This window comes from Brassica rapa, chromosome A03 (assembly GCF_000309985.2).
Source record: "Brassica rapa cultivar Chiifu-401-42 chromosome A03, CAAS_Brap_v3.01, whole genome shotgun sequence".
Lineage (NCBI taxonomy): Eukaryota > Viridiplantae > Streptophyta > Magnoliopsida > Brassicales > Brassicaceae > Brassica > Brassica rapa.
In genome coordinates this window covers 37,916,480-37,934,127 of record NC_024797.2, presented here as the reverse complement: position 1 = coordinate 37,934,127, position 17,648 = coordinate 37,916,480, and positions in this window count along the sequence as shown.

Sequence of the window (17,648 nt, the reverse complement as noted above, 5' to 3'; positions counted from 1 at the left end):
TCACTTCTGGATCACTCTCGGTTCAGAACCATCACAAGGATCCGGCTGATCCGAATACTCTCCTTGGCCATCAGTTTTACTCAACTAATTAAACTTGACTGGCTGTCTATCTTCAAGCTAACCACGAATTAACCGATCAAAATCAAAGGCTGAAGAACATGGGTGATTCTAAACTCTTGGACACCAAACCTTCAGCTCTTAACCACACCAGAAGACACTGGATAAAGACACAGGATGGTGAGAAAGGTTCATCAATAGCATAACTAAAAGAAGTTCCGGTCAACAGATAACCATTTCAACTCTGAACAACTCGGTACATACCAAATAACGGATTTGCGGATTTCCCCAACTTTTCTAAAACAATTCTTTCTTTTCTGAGCAAACACTTTCACGATAACCAATTCTTCATCGCACATAACTTTCATATACTGCGGTCTACATACTTCCTTTGGCATCGTTGAATTTCTGAATACCATTACTTCTGAAACCTTTCTATTTGCTTTCCTCCAGTTCAATAACATGGAAATATGGAACGTCAGGTGATGTGCCATACGTGAAGGTAACATCTTCAGTCTGGTCAATGTCAACTTGATTAACCGTGCAACAATCAAACAAGAACATGCACGATCAATCACGCTAACATGATTCAGACCAAGGGTGCCACTCTCAAATACACACACACACACTTATTCCAGGAATGATTTCCCTTACAGTATTCCATACCCTTCTTATCTATCTGAGATACTCTTCAAAAACTTTTGAACGACTCAATCTCATTGAAGTTTCGCATATCCAAGTCTTGTTCTATTACTTTCTGATTTCCTTCTTCTGTCTAGTAACTGAGGAATCAACAAGTCCGCCTATACCAAACTTGATTTACCAACGAAGTACTCTTGTATGATGACTTCACACTTTCTCTGTTAATACATCTTCTGATCTCTTAACAACTTGAGCATTCCCATATGCCTTATGGTTATACCTTTTTCCTTGCACTCTTCAATCTTCCTTGGGATTTACTTCACATCTGCTTAATTTTAGGTTGAATTTGGGTTCCTTCTCCCACATCTCCACTTTATGAACTTGTACATGACACAGTCCTCATACTATCCTTCGAAATTCTCTTCACCCAGTTCCTTCTATGAATTCCTTAGATTCTCATCCTTCAACTGAGTTCCTCAAATACGAATGAATAAGCCATCTCGATTTTCTACTTGCAATCTAGGAGGTTCTCTATTCTCTCCAGACTGATATGAGCGAGGCTCCAACATTTAGTAGAATACCACTTCAGGCCAACGATAACTGGTCTTCTCTCAAAGACTTCCTTCCTCAACAACATCCTAATTGAGCTCGATAACTAGATAGCCAATCTCATTCTAGATAGAAACAAACCGCTCTAATGGAAGTACTAAGGAATGGGGATGGGACATGAAGGCATACCATAACTCTAATTGGCAGCCAGTACTTCCACGAATAAGAACAGTGTACCTGAATTCACTAAAGTGAATCCTTCCTAAAACAATGACACTACCCGAGAACTACATCTATGTGTTGTTCCCGCATCAAACACAATATGGGCGGAAAATTCCATCCATAGGCAAGGTCTCATACGACACCTTGATCACTCCTTCACTTATTTATTTAATCATTCATAAATTTTTAAAATGCACACAACACGCAATGGGATAAGAAGCAAACCTGTGATTGGACCTTTCAGGGGTTTTGACGGTCCAGTCAACTATAAAGTGTAGGCTCTACCCAAATAGCCTAACACTTGGATGTGGACTAACGGTAAGGAAAAGTGGACAAGTTCAACATGTGTTATCTTAGGTATAGGTAACGTAGATCGGGTAACTTCATGAGGAAGGGTCACCTAAAATCCTAACTCTTCACAAGAACCACCAAAGCGCGAATGATGCAAACGTTCCAGATTTCCCAAACTTTGACAATCACGACCATTTTGTCTTTTCGAGTCACAACCATAACGGCTCAAGGTCCTCGATCTTGATCCGATGAAATGTACACCAAAAATCATCCCCAACGACTTACTTAACTCACTGCTTGAAACTGACCTTTGATCTGCACCTGTTGAAAAATAAACGGTCTGCATGACTTGGTAAACTTCTTCAGTAAAACAGCTTCTATAGAATTCATGTGATCCTCCACCAACTCCTCATAGCTCTTAAGCTTTATAGTTTGGGTTACTCTGAGATTAATGGCTAAGTCACAATAGTACATCTTCATGATCTTTAGCTCATCCTCCAAACCATAATGGATGAATCAGATTAACTTGACTTCGAAATCTTGGCGGAAACATCTCACTGTGCGAACTCCATATCGGTCCCATGTTTTGGGTAGAAAACACTCTATCTTGAACTCTTGAAAGAAATCCGCCTAACTTGGACTAACATTTCCCAAATGATGCTTGACGCTTAATCACCAACTTACTGTATCATTCTTGATGATCTATGGTTCCATATCCTTCTTGCAATCTTGTGAACAATGGGCCATGTTAGTTGTTCTGCTCCTAGTGTTGCATTCGAAATCTTCCTCTATACAAAATCTACATCGAATGGTTTAGTAATTGTCGGTGTTGTCCCAACTTCTTTATCTTGTTCACAAACTTCAAGATGTCTTGTTGCAACGGAATGGTGCTGGTGCGTCCATCGTCTTGTACTACTGCTGAACTATCTCCGCCACCAACGTTAAGCTTGAAACAAGTGCTGAATCAATCAGGCTTGTACGTCTCTGGTTCTGGTACGTTTGGGCATAAGCTGGATTGAAATGAGCAGCCGAAAGAATAAGTCATATGAAGTCGGATATTCTGAACCGGATCATCACCAACAACGTCAACTTTGACTTCAATAAAACACGGGCCGAAGATGTAATTGATGTGTCAACTCTGTCTCATATATCTTAGAATATCGATATCCACACTAGAAATTGTAGGAACCGCAGGAAAGCATGATGATACCAACTCCGAGCATGATGGTAGCAAACCCAAGCACGTCGTTAGCTCACCCGAGCACGATGATAATGGATTGAAGCATGACCGGATTGAACCAAAACATGACGATAACAAACCGAATCATGACTGTAGAAAGCTCAATCATGACTGTAGGAATCTCGATCTTGACAGGATCAAAATTGGTAAGTACACTCCACTCCGTCGAGAATGTCTTGATGCATCTTGTATGAAAGATAACAATAAGGTAACTACCCATGACTATCTATCCTAAGATGAAGGAACCAGCCAGCACATCCTAATTATCCTTGCGACTCATTTTGACTTGAAAAACGTTTAAAACAAGTCCCATTCAAGCATCGTATAACCATGCTCTGATACCACCTTTGTGACACCCCCGATCGAAGATGACCGGAAATGACACGGTCGATGTTCCTCGATTGTCGATCTGAGGTTCTCAGAATACTTCTGATCGCCTTAGACCAACAACCAAAGAACACCAACGCTCCTATCGGATATAACGCTAGGCTTTTCAACCCGACAAAGCAATACCCGATAGTTAGTTCGTCCGGACAAGGACTAATATCATATGGAACCCTTACTTAAAAAAAAAATTCTTTATATATCAATCAAAAGCATCTTACAAAATTTGTTATAAATTAACCTCGAGGTTTTCGGTCAATAAATCTTATAATAAGAAATATCAAAACGCCTTTGCAAGGATAATAAAACTACCGCTGGCTAATGATGTTCCTTCCCGTCCTAGAGTTAGGTCTCCCACCTATTGGTTACCTGCATCACAAATGAGTCATGAGTAACTAGTTTACTCAGTGAGTCTAATCCCACACCCAAACACATATCAATAGTATCCCGAGCAAGCGACACCATTTGAATGCAGTGGAATTATATTCCATAATTAATATAATTATAAGGCCTCTCAATCCATCCATGTGAATCTATCTTAAACATCACCTCCACTATACCCGCCAATCACTCACTCTTAATATATATATATGCTAAACCCGGAAAACCACCAAGGCTAACCGAGCTTAACGGGGAATAAATATAACCATCATCTCCATCAGATATTCCAAGATAGAACATCCAACGCTGCATGCAGTTACACGGCCTCCAGGGTGCGACCCCATCATCGTGTCTTCATGACCTTGATCCATATCGCAGGACCAATTCACGGTAATGCGGGACTTTTGGGAGAGTGAGTATACAATAAGACTTCACATGATTCACACTTATTAATAGAATACTTATAGATTAGTACTTGAGAACAAGTACTAAGGCTCGGGATAACCTCAAAGAATTATTCTTATTAATTCTTAAGTATTTAAACTAGATAAATACTTCATATATAAATATAGATCAAGGGATAATACTTAATCAATCAACCATAATTACTCCTTAATTAATACATGATTAATCCTTAATTAATCAATGATTATCCCTTAATTAATTCATGATTAATTCTTAATTAATCAACCATATTCAATATGCAATCATGCATACTCATTCATCATCTATCTAGACTCACCTTTAAATCCATGAGATTGGCTAAGGAAGACTAGACTCGAGCTCAAGCTAATCACACTTCACTTCTGGATCACTCTCGGTTCAGAACCATCACAAGGATCCGGCTGATCCGAATACTCTCCTTGGCCATCAGTTTTACTCAACTAATTAAACTTGACTGGCTGTCTATCTTCAAGCTAACCACGAATTAACCGATCAAAATCAAAGGCTGAAGAACATGGGTGATTCTAAACTCTTGGACACCAAACCTTCAGCTCTTAACCACACCAGAAGACACTGGATAAAGACACAGGATGGTGAGAAAGGTTTGTCCATGCTCAATTCTCTTCTCTGAATTTTTTTCTGAATTTTTCAACTAGTTTTTCTCACAAATTTTTCTCTCTTCTTTCTCTCTTTCTCTCTGAATTTTTCTCTGGTTTTTCTTGCAGGTTATGAACGTCCAGAGGAGAGAAGATGGTGTTTTATAACATAAGAAGTTGCTTCAGGTGAGGGTCTACTTAAACCAAAGCAAGTTGGTGTCCTTTCCCTCCCTTGAAGAAAGATTATTTTGTTTTTATTAAACAAGCAACCAGCTTGTGACTTTCATGTGACTTTAGTGAAGCAAGAAAGCAGGTAGGTGCAGCTCATGTGACTGATTTACTGAGAAAGCAAGAAGAATAGCTGGTGAAGGTATTAGACTGGTCGGAATTTAGTTAAGAAACTTAACGACAATTTCGGACAGTTTTCGACTAAAATTTCTCATCCTTTGAATCTCGTCTTGCTTTCAACTAAGCTTGCCTAGCTTAAATAAAATTCGACCAACATTATTAACACTCTACCAGAACTATCAATGAGAGGCCTTTCGACCACAAGACAGTCCCGTCGAGGTATTAATTCACCGGGTCGACTTTATTTTTAAATCTGATCGACTAACTCCAAACTGGTCGAGCGGAGTTTTTCTCGACCAAAAATTAACTGGCTCGTGAAGGTTATAACAATGCAGTTGTCGATGCAAACATCAATCATCTCCGAAGGTAACCCAAGACTATAAACCAATTTCTGAATCTTATAATAAGATTAAGCAGACACATTGTCTTCTGGCAAATACTCTTTAAACAACTCCGCCCATGCATCCATGCAATTCTCAGGTAAATTATGATCCATTTTAATATTCAACATCCTAGCTAGGGATGTTAATACGGGCTTCAAACCCGTGGGCTCTAACGGGATCTGTATAAAATTTCTGGCCCGTTACCCGTTTATTTGTATGTAAAATTTAATGGGTCCATACCGGGTTACCCATTAAGGCCCGTTTAATAAATGGGCGGAGTGAATATAAAATTTCGGACCCGTTACCCGTTTTGTTTTTTTTTTTTTAAAGAGAAAAAGACGTCGTTAGGTTTCACTTTACATCTTTCTCAAGCCGTCGCTCTTCTTAGATCGTATCCTCTTCAAGCTCTCTGTCAATCGAATTTGAGAAATCGAGAAAAGTTATATGAATCAAACTTGAGAAATCGAGAAAAGGGTCTCTTTGTTTTCTTCATTAAGCTACGGTAAGCTACTGGTTTTGACATTTTTTCATCTTCTTCGAGAGCAATCTCTGAAACAACTCTTCCTCTGATTTTGATTATGGGTTTCAGATATCGGCAAAGGATCACCAGCTGAGGAAGAAGTATACGATCCAACTCAGCAAGGATCACCAGCTCGTCCTTAAGGTATATACATCTCATGACTCTTACTCGTACTGTTACACATCAATGCACCGTCCTTGCTGAATATCTTAGTCTCTTAGGGAGTGAAGAAGAGTCTCATCTTAATATTTTTGTGTATTTTCAGGATGGATTTAGATTCTCTCAACACAATTGCAATCCTTGAGGCTCAAGAGGAATACATGAACATGAATGAAGAAGATGCTTTGAATGAGGAAAATGCAGTGAGTGAGGAAGAGACAGAGATGCAAGAACCAGAACCAAGTGACACACAAGTAGCTGAAACAACTCAAGCAACAAAACCACGCAAGAGGCGCTTAACTTCTACAGTTTGGAACGATTTTACCTCAGTTGGAGTTGAAAGTGATGGCAAGGAAAGAGGTCAGTGTAACTATTGTGGTAGAAAACTAGTGATCAATACTAAAACACATGGCACACAACACTTGCATCGCCATTTAGAAACCTGTCCAGAAAAGCCTAAGAAGGTAGATAGGGTTCCATATGATCATAAAGTTGATAGAGAGATGACTAGCGAGATCATAATCTATCATGATTTTCCGTTTAGATATGCTGAATATAAAAAGGTTAGAGCAAGGAGTTTGTATCTCAATCCGGATTGTAAGCCAATTTGTCGACAAACTGCTGTCGCTGATGTCTTTAGAAGATATGAAATAGAAAAGGAAAAGCTTAGGAATGTGTTTGCAAAGCATCAGGGTAGAGTTTGGTTTACTTCAGATTTGTGGCTAGCTCGTCCCACTACCATGGGTTATCTTTGTTTGACTGCCTCTTTCATTGATGATGACTGGAAATTGAACAATAAGGTTTTAGCTTTCTGCGTTCTGAAGTGTCCACACACTGGTGGAGAAATTGCTAGCACGATTATTAAGTGTTTGAAGGATTAGGGTTTGGAGAAAACGGTATTCTCTTTCACTCTGGATAACGCTACCAACAACGATAGTATGCTGATAATACTTAAAGGGCAACTTCAGATGATGGGTGGCAGTGGTTTGTTATGTGATGGGAAGTTTATGCATGTGCGATGTTGTGCTCACATCTTAAATCTGATTGTGAAAGATGTTGGGGTCAAAATCGGTCACGACGGAATCAATGTCTAAAAGTCCGTAAAAATCAGCATTAACATTTTTACGAAAAAGTAATCTTCGTAAAGATATATTTACAAAGAGCCTTGCGGTAAAATCTTGTTCAAATCTCAATCGAACCACTAAATACCGATTGTCCGAAGGAAACATACATGTATCCAATTTGGCCACGGACAAGCTCGAGTACGACAATCGGACCACGGACAAGCCAAGCTCGATCGATACGCGGCGACCAAGCATGCACACAGCCCGGTCGCTACGTAGCGAGCGAGCGTCCGTCCCGCTCGGTCGCTAAGTAGCAACCGATCTCGAGCCAAGCTCGGTCGCTACGTAGTGACCGAGTGATCGTCCCGCTCGGTCGCTACGTAGCGACCGAGCTCGAACCAAAGCTCGGTCGCTACGTAGCGACCGAGCGATCGTCCCGCTCGGTCGCTACGTAGCGACTGAGCACTCGTCCCGCTTGGTCGCTACGTAGCGACCGAGCTCGAGCCAAAGCTCGGTCGCTACGTAGCGATCGAGCCCAAGCCAAAGCTCGGTCGCTACGTAGCGACCGAGCGCTCGTCCCGCTCGGTCGCTACGAAGCGACCGGGCTGGAGCCAAACTTCGGTCGCTGTGTAGCGATTGAACCTTTTCGAACATCGATACGACACCAGTTCTTGCATTCTCGTCAAACCTTCGAACGCTATCTCCCGAAGACCGTAGCAAGCTCAGTCCATGTTTCCCGCCATTCTAATTCATCGATCAAACTTAGCGGATTAGAAACCGCGGAAAACTCGTAGTAAACGTGTCGAGTCGGAAGACGGCCCAAAGGGACCTAAAACACGACTCGAGGCCCATCCTATGATTTTCCTAACCAAAAGCCCGTAAACCACATCATGGTTTACGCTTGGCCCACAAGGAAGGATAAATGTCAAGTTTCCGCGGATAAATACGGAAGTTTTGAAGATAATTGTGAAGATCGGGAAAAATGGAATATCTCCATTTTTATGCTATGACGGCTTAAGGGCAGAAGAGTAAAAGCGTAAACCGACCTTGGAGCTAGTATATAAGGACTCCTAGGCGAGGAGCAAGAAAAGAGAGAACTTTTTAGATTTGGAATTCTCTGCACTTAGAAACTTTAGGCTTTATTCTCGACAAGTTCGGTTTCTATGACTGGCACTCAATTACTAGACGAACTCGCCCAGGCAGTTCGATCTCTTGTCCAGCTCTATCAATTGAACTACGTTCGGCTTGATCCTTGAAAGGGGTACGTAGGCAGCCTTTAACAAGGTTCAGTCCGAAATCAATCAAAAACCTTTTCTTTATCTATTTCGTCTTTCGTTATCGAGCTGCGACTCAACTAGGTTTGAGCTATTAGGTCGCTAGAACTAAGTAACTCGCTGACAGCCTTTGCGGCCAAAGCTTTCATGATCTCTTGTAATGATCGCAACGCTCTTACGCGGACTCGAAATAAGATCAACTGTTTTCTCTAAACTCATTTGTTACCTTTTCATAATTTCCGCATATATTTGGTCACTTATCGTTGGCACTCACAGAGATCCGGGACCTCTGGGAAATTAGGGTTTTCCTAGTTTCCTTATTTAAACGGAAATCGACAGTGCGAATTTTGGTTCCCACAGTTTGGCGCTAGAAGGAGGGGGGGTTACGGATTACTCTTACTCATGGCCACAAAACGCTTGATCGAAACGATGTTTGGATATATGAAAGACAAACTCGCAGCACTGACTGCTCCTATGGCCAACGCTTACGCAAACGCCGTAGTTTTCAACAAAATCGAAAACTTAGTCGCGACCTTCCGCCACAGGAAGAGCACTAAAACAAGCTCGCGATTTCTCCCTGTAAACAAGAAAGGAAACAATAAATCTTATCAAAACCTCGTAAAGAAATCTCGATGCGTAAGGGTTTTACCAAAACACGTTTTCCGAAAATATTTCGGAAGGATAAAACTTGTTCTCCCAAAAAAACCGCTGAAAAACCTCTACGTTAATCGCGGAAAAAGGAAACACAACAAAACGCTTACACAGCTTGGTCGCTACGTAGCGACCGAGCACGCACACTGCTCGGTCGCTACGTAGCGACCGAGCACGCACACGGCTCAGTCGCTACGTAGCGACCGAGCACGCACACGCTGCTCGGTCGCTACGTAGCGACCGAGCACGCACACGCTGCTCGGTCGCTACGTAGCGACCGAGCACACACACTGCTCGGTCGCTATGTAGTGACCGAGCTCAAGCCAACTCTCCATTCGCTACATAGCGACCTGTAAGGCCTCAGAAAGGTCCTCCTTTGGGTTCTCTTTTGAATCCTCGTCGAAACGCTTTTCGTTTCGTCTCAATCGGAGTTTCCGTTGAGATTTTACGACGAAAACAAGTAGGACGCTTCTCGGCTTGCTTCCATTCGTTACGTAGCCACCTGTCAGACTGTCAGTCGCTACGTAGCGACCTGTAAATCCTCAAAGGGTTCCTCCTTTGCGTTCTCCTTAGAATCCTCTTCGAAACGCTTTTCGTTTCATCTCAATCGGAGTTTCCGTTGAGATTTTATGACGAAAACAAGTGGGACTCGTCTCGGCTTGCTTCCACTCGCTACGTAGCGACCTGTCAGACTGTCAGTCGCTACGTAGCGACCTGTAAGGCCTCAGAAAGGTCCTCATTTGGGTTGTCTTTTAAATCCTCGTCGAAACGCTTTTCGTTTCGTCTCAATCGGAGTTTCCGTTTAGATTTTACGACGAAAACAAGTAGGACTCTTCTCGGCTTGCTTCCACTCGCTACGTAGCGACCTGTCAGACTGACAGTCGCTACATAGCGACCTGTAAGGCCTCAGAAATGTCCTCCTTTGGGTTGTCTTTTGAATTCTCATCGAAACGCTTTTCGTTTCGTCTCAATCGGAGTTTCCGTTGAGATTTTACGACGAAAACAAGTAGGACGCTTCTCGGCTTGCTTCCATTCGCTACGTAGCGACCTGTCAGACTGTCAGTCGCTACGTAGCGACCTGTAAGTCCTCAAAGGGTTCCTCCTTTGCGTTCTACTTTGAATCCTCTTCGAAACGCTTTTCGTTTCGTCTCAATCGGAGTTTCCGTTGAGATTTTACGACGAAAACAAGTGGGACTCGTCTTGGCTTGCTTCCACTCGCTACGTAGCGACCTGTCTGACTGTCAGTCGCTACGTAGCGACCTGTAAGGCCTCAGAAAGGTCCTCCTTTGGGTTGTCTTTTGAATCCTCGTCGAAACGCTTTTCGTTTCGTCTCAATCGGAGTTTCTGTTTAGATTTTACGACGAAAACAAGTAGGACTCTTCTCGGCTTGCTTCCACTCGCTACGTAGCGACCTGTCAGACTGTCAGTCTCTACGTAGCGACCTGTAAGGCCTCAGTAAGGTCCTCCTTTGGGTTGTCTTTTGAATCCTCATCGAAACGCTTTTCGTTTCGTCTCAATCGGAGTTTCCGTTGAGATTTTACGACGAAAACAAGTAGGACGCTTCTCGGCTTGCTTCCATTCGCTATGTAGCGACCTGTCAGACTGTCAGTCGCTACGTAGCGACCTGTAAGTCCTCAAAGGGTTCCTCCTTTGCTTTCTCCTTTGAATCCTCTTCGAAACGCTTTTCGTTTTGTCTCAATCGGAGTTTCCGTTGAGATTTTACGACGAAAACAAGTGGGACTCGTCTCGGCTTGCTTCCACTCGCTACGTAGTGACCTGTCAGACTGTCAGTCGCTACGTAGCGACCTGTATGGCCTCAGAAAGGTCCTCCTTTGGGTTGTCTTTTGAATCCTCATCGAAACGCTTTTCGTTTTGTCTCAATCGGAGTTTCCGTTTAGATTTTTCGACGAAAACAAGTAGGACTCTTCTCGGCTTGCGTCTACTCGCTACGTAGCGACCTGTCAGACTGTCGGTCGCTACGTAGCGACCTGTAAGGCCTCAGAAAGGTCCTCCTTTGGGTTGTCTTCTGAATCCTCATCGAAACGCTTTTCGTTTCGTCTCAATCGGAGTTTCGGTTGAGATTTTACGACGAAAACAAGTAGGACGCTTCTCGGCTTGCATCCATTCGCTACGTAGCGACCTGTCAGACTGTCAGTCGCTACGTAGCGACCTGTAAGTCCTCAAAGGGTTCCTCCTTTGCGTTCTCCTTTGAATCCTCTTCGAAACGCTTTTCGTTTCGTCTTAATCGGAATTTCCGTTGAGATTTTACGACGAAAACAAGTGGGACTCGTCTCGGCTCCCTTCCACTCGCTATAGCGACCGAGATGACATCCTCACTCGCTATAGCGACCTGTCAGGCCTCAAAGGGGTCCTCCTTTGCGTTCTTCTTTGAATTCTCATCGAAACGCTTTTCGTTTCTCTCAATCGGAGTTTCCGTTGAGATTTTACGACAAAAACAAGTAAACCTCATCTTAACTCCTTGGCTTGTTTCTGCTCACCCTACCTCCATCTTTGCGTTCACTTTCGAATCTCGATCGAAACGTCTCTTGTTTCGCCTCGATTGAAGTTACCATTGAGACTTTACGATATAAAAAAAAACCGCAAAGACCTATTTTCTCGCATGGATTCAGACTAATCGTATAAAACGGCAATGGTTAACTTAACACCTTAGCCGCCTTAACTATACGATTACGTTGAACCTTTTTACAAAAATCGACGTCTTATCTAAGGAGAAGATAACAGTCAAGTTCGGAAGATAAATTTCAAGTTTCAAAGGATAAACACCAATATCGGAAATGGCGAACATACACGAGAATAGGAAACGGAAATGAGCACGCAAAACTGAGAAGGGACAAAACTGCATCTTCGAGAGAACTAAGGTATTTCCGACTTGAAATTTTTGAAATCAGACTTAGAATTTTCGTAGGAAATTACTTTGAGGCTGCCATAGAACTTTAGGGAACGTAAAACCTAGGCGGATAGTCTAGCGAACTAAGTTTTAAGCGATTTTTCCTGTCTCGATATATTGTTCCATAATTGTTCATCCAGATCTTGCAAACCGATCTAAACTCTCCGAAAGTCGAGAAACGATCGCCACGCATATCAAGCTCGCTTCCTAAAGAGAGAAAAAGTTAGAGACATGAACGTCGTCTTAAAACCGATTCGTTTCTGGCAATATTCTCGGAACCGACATATCCCAAGTCGTCAACGTGGAAACAACCAAATCACAGTCCAAGCGTCGTCTATAAATCGTCCCGAATTATCGATCATTCCAAACATCAGGAGAGGAAACGTACACAACCCTTCAAAGTATCGGATCAACCTTTTTTCTTTCGTAAAAAAAAAAAGGGGAGTAGGTACGTATACTATACTCGTATACTCCCAAACTTCAAAAAACTTCTGCAAATCGTCAAGAATAGGCAAACGACAATCTTAATATTCGTCTAAACGCTAGCAACATATCCAGACGATCATGAACATAATCTCAAAAACTATACATCATTTCTTGTCGCAATCATGCGTACAGAAAACTTGTACCAATATCAAACTGAAACTCGACGATTAGCCAAAGTATTGAAGCCTTTTCCGGTTTCAGAAAGCCAGTTTCGTTTTAAAAATTTCTACGAGAAATCTTCAATCACCAAAGCGTTTCTTTCAGTTTCCGTTGTACCAAGTAAGTCACGGAAAAGCATCGAAAACATTTGCGACGAAGAAAACTCGAGAATATATGTAGCATCGTGCACATTAAAAGGATCATTTTCCTCCCGATGGTTAGCTAGAACCACTTCTGGTTGACCAATTCGTTCAAGAAACGAATGTGTCATGAGAATCCTCTCGAAAAACCTATGAAAAGCGTTCCGCGAGTAGATCGTATTGAAATAAACTTCGGTAATACTCCATGGGTAACTCCAAGCAACTTTCATCTAAGATCAAAATCACAGCGGGAACGTTTCTCGTAGAACCCGCAGAAACAATGCTACTTTGACATATGTTTACATATCACTGATTTACAACCTTCGTAAAATCGGTTATATGATATGATAAATTATCGTGTAGCCCACAGTCGGAAATCATATGATAAACTCTTCGTAACGAAACTAAGTCCTAACAACCAAACGGTTAACGGAAAATCTAAACTTTTCGAAAATTGACCAAGTTCAATACGCTCCACAATTCACTTTAAGCCCGCAACGTTTTAACCATAATACGCGGCATGTAAGGAAAAATTCGTAACAAAGCTTCTAGAGCTATACGAAACATCCTAAAAAATGCAAGTAATACATCTCGGAAGGCCAACTCTTCACAAAGAACCATGAAGGAAAACGCTTGTTCCCATGGACAAATTTACACGACACCTCAGTCATAATTCCTCGATCGCAAATAAAGCTATTAGCATCCGAGCAGGAACAACAATTTTTGGCTGCGAACATTCATAGTCAAACCAGAACGTTTCTCAAACACAGGACTAATACTAAACCCTCGCAACATCGCGAAATATCTTCAAAGCCCGCGAACATTTCAAGCACGAAACGTGGCATACGAAAGAATAACAAATCTTCAGCATCGCGAGACGTCGCGGACGCCTGAAGATTAGTTCTTCGACGAAATTTCCTTCCTCGATAAAAACACCTTCATGGAAGACCAGACAGTCATACGCACTAACATCTTGTCAAAACATATTCTTCGCGAAGACTCAAAATAGTAATTTTTACCATTAAGTTTGTTGCTGATCACAACAAAATCTTAAACGTCCTAAACAGACTTAGCCATCTCGTAGAAGATGACTCTCTTACATCCGACACAAGGATAATAGCGCTATAAAAGAAATCCGAAATTTTGGTCTAGCACTTCCGGTTTCCGGAGAGATGCTCGATTCGTATCAAACAAGTCGTATAAGCCGAGAACCTATCGCGGACTTTAAATCGATACGAATCAGGAAGAAATCGCAACAGGAAAAACGATAGCCGGCCAGTCACCGCACAATCCTTAAACCGAAAGTAAACCTAGGTCTTGCCCTAAACCCAGCGCACTGGTCTCTAACATCTCTAGGCATAGTATCAAACACCCTGATACGAGATCCCAAAATTTGTCTCTTTGCCAATATTCGAACGTCTTCAGAAAAATCCCGCAAGTTTACACACTGCGGAAAACTCTCGAAACAGATTATGGATATGGCAATACACACAGAGTTAGATTACGAGACGACAACTCGTAGTCTTCCCTCTACACCCATACAAAATGCCATCGGCAGCAACACGCCTTATAACCGCTACATAAAAACTAGACCATAAAGGTCCTACTGGAAAACTAGTCATAAGAACCTTAAACTCTAAGACGAACTACGAAAGGCTTGATCCCTTCAACAAGGGTACGTAGGCAGCCGTCATAAGGCGCAGCCCCAATCTTATCGCGTTCTATTTTTAGAAGAGCGAGAAGACCATTTACCACTGACCTTTTCAACCATTAATTCCGCCTAACTCACTTGCCTAACTTGCCAGGCCACTCGCTAGAACCTCACGCTGTAAACTCATGGTTCTAACAAGCTGGGGGGCTAACTGTTGGGGTCAAAATCGGTCACGACGGAATCAATGTCTAAAAGTCCGTAAAAATCAGCATTAACATTTTTACGAAAAAGTAATCTTCGTAAAGATATCTTTACAAAGAGCCTTGAGGTAAAATCTTGTTCAAATCTCAATCGAACCATTAAATACCGATTGTCCGAAGGAAACAGACATGTATCCAATTCGGCCACGGACAAGCTCGAGTACGACAATCAGACCACAGACAAGCCAAGCTCGATCGATACGCGGCGACCAAGCATGCACACAGCCCGGTCGCTACGTAGCGAGCGAGCGTCCGTCCCGCTCGGTCGCTACGTAGCGACCGAGCTCGAGCCAAGCTCGGTCGCTACGTAGCGACCGAGCGATCGTCCCGCTTGGTCGCTACGTAGCGACCGAGCGATCGTCCCGCTTGGTCGCTACGTAGCGACCGAGCTCGAACCAAAGCTTGGTCGCTACGTAGCGACCCGAGCGATCGTCCCGCTCGGTCGCTACATAGCGACCGAGCTCGGCCAAGCTCGGTCGCTACGTAGCGACCGAGCGCTCGTCCCGCTCGGTAGCTACGTAGCGACCGAGCTTGAGCCAAAGCTCGGTCGCTACGTAGCAACTGAGCGATCGTCCCGCTCGGTCGCTACGTAGCGACCGAGCTCGGACCAAAGCTCGGTCGCTACGTAGCAATCGAGCGATCGTCCCGCTCGGTCGCTATGTAGCGACCGAGCTCGTCCCGCTCTGTCGCTACGTAGCGACCGAGCTCGAGCCAAAGCTCGGTCGCTACGTAGCGACTGAGCGATCGTCCCGCTCGGTCGCTACGTAGCGATCCCGCTCGGTCGCTACGTAGCGACCGAGCGCTCGTCCCGCTCGGTCGCTACGAAGCGACCGAGCGCTCGTCCCGCTTGGTCGCTACGAAGCGACCGAGCGCTCGTCCCGCTCGGTCGCTACGAAGCGACCGGGCTCGAGCCAAAATTCGGTCGCTGTGTAGCGATTGAACCTTTCCGAACATCGATACGACACCAGTTCTTGCATTCTTGTCAAACCTTCGAAAGCTATCTCCCGAAGACCGTAGCAAGCTCAGTCCATGTTTCCCGCCATTCTAATTCATCGATCAAACTTAGCGGATTAGAAACCGCGGAAAACTCGTAGTAAACGTGTCGAGTCGGAAGACGGCCCAAAGGGACCTAAAACACAACTCGAGGCCCATCCTATGATTTTCTTAACCAAAAGCCTGTAAACCACAGCATGGTTTACACTTGGCCCACAAGGAAGGATAAATGTCAAGTTTCCGCGGATAAATACGGAAGTTTTGAAGATAATTGTGAAGATCGGGAAAAAATGGAATATCTCCATTTTTATGCTATGACGGCTTAAGGGCAGAAGAGTAAAAGCGTAAACCGACCTTGGAGCTAGTATATAAGGACTCCTAGGCGAGGAGCAAGAAAAGAGAGAGAACTTTTTAGATTCAGAATTCTCTGCACTTAGAAACTTTAGGCTTTATTCTCAACAAGTTTGGTTTCTATGACTGGCACTCAATTACTAGACGAACTCGCCCAGGCAGTTCGATCTCTTGTCCAGCTCTATCAATTGAACTACGTTCGGCTTGATCCTCGAAAGGGGTATGTAGGCAGCCTTTAACAAGGTTCAGTCCGAAATCAATCAAAAACCTTTTCTTTATCTATTTCGTCTTTCGTTATCGAGCTGCGACTCAACTAGGTTTGAGCTATTAGGTCGCTAGAACTAAGTAACTCGCTGACAGCCTTTGCGGCCAAAGCTTTCATGATCTCTTGTAATGATCGCAACGCTCTTACGCGGACTCGAAATAAGATCAACTGTTTTCTCTAAACTCATTTGTTATCTTTTCATAATTTCCGCATATATTTGGTCACTTGTCGTTGGCACTCGCAGAGATCCGGGACCTCTGGGAAATTAGGGTTTTCCTAGTTTCCTTATTTAAACGGAAATCGACAGTGCGAATTTCGGTTCCCATAAAAGACGGTTTAGAGTTAGCATAAGATCTCTTGCATGACATTAGGGAAAGTGTCAGATATGTAAAAGCATCTCAACAAAGAATACAGTCTTTTGCAGCTTGTGTTGAGAGAGTTGAGAACATAGACGGAGCAGGTCTATCTCTTGATGTTCCGACTAGATGGAACTCTACATACCAGATGCTAGTCCGAGCATTGAAGTTCAGAGCAGCTTTTGAAAGCATGACATCTTTTGATACACATTACAAGTCGTTGCCTTCGGAGGCTGACTGGAACCGAGGGGTTAAGATATGCGAGCTGTTGAAGCCTTTTAGTGTCATTACTACATATTTTTCTGGTTCTAAGTATCCTACATCAAATGTTTATTTCACAGAGGTGTGAAGGATACAAAGATTGTTGAAGAAATATGCTCACTGTGATGATGATGGGATAAGAGAAATGATTCAGCCAATGCAAGTTAAGTTTGATAAGTACTGGGAGGACTATAATATGATTCTCGCTATGGGAGTTGTGTTAGATCCGAGATTGAAAGTTGAGATTCTTGAAAAAGCTTATGAAACTGTGGATCCTACTACTTATGCCTTAAAGATCGCAGTACTTAGGGAAAACTTGGAGAAGCTCTACAAAGACTATCAAGCTTGAGAGTGGGCAAGCTCATCAGGTCCTTCAGCTTCACAAACTCCATATGAGATAGTCAATGAATCACCACTTGAAGAAGAATTTGACAATGTAAGTAAATGTTTCAGACTTTGCATCTTCATTGTATAGGATCTTTTTGAGTTATTGATATGAAGCTTCATTGTATAGGATCTTTTTGAGTTAGAAAGAAGCATTGCAGCTGGTGTGGACAACCCAAAGACACATTTAGATATTTATTTAGAGGAGCCAAGAGTAAACAGAAAAAAT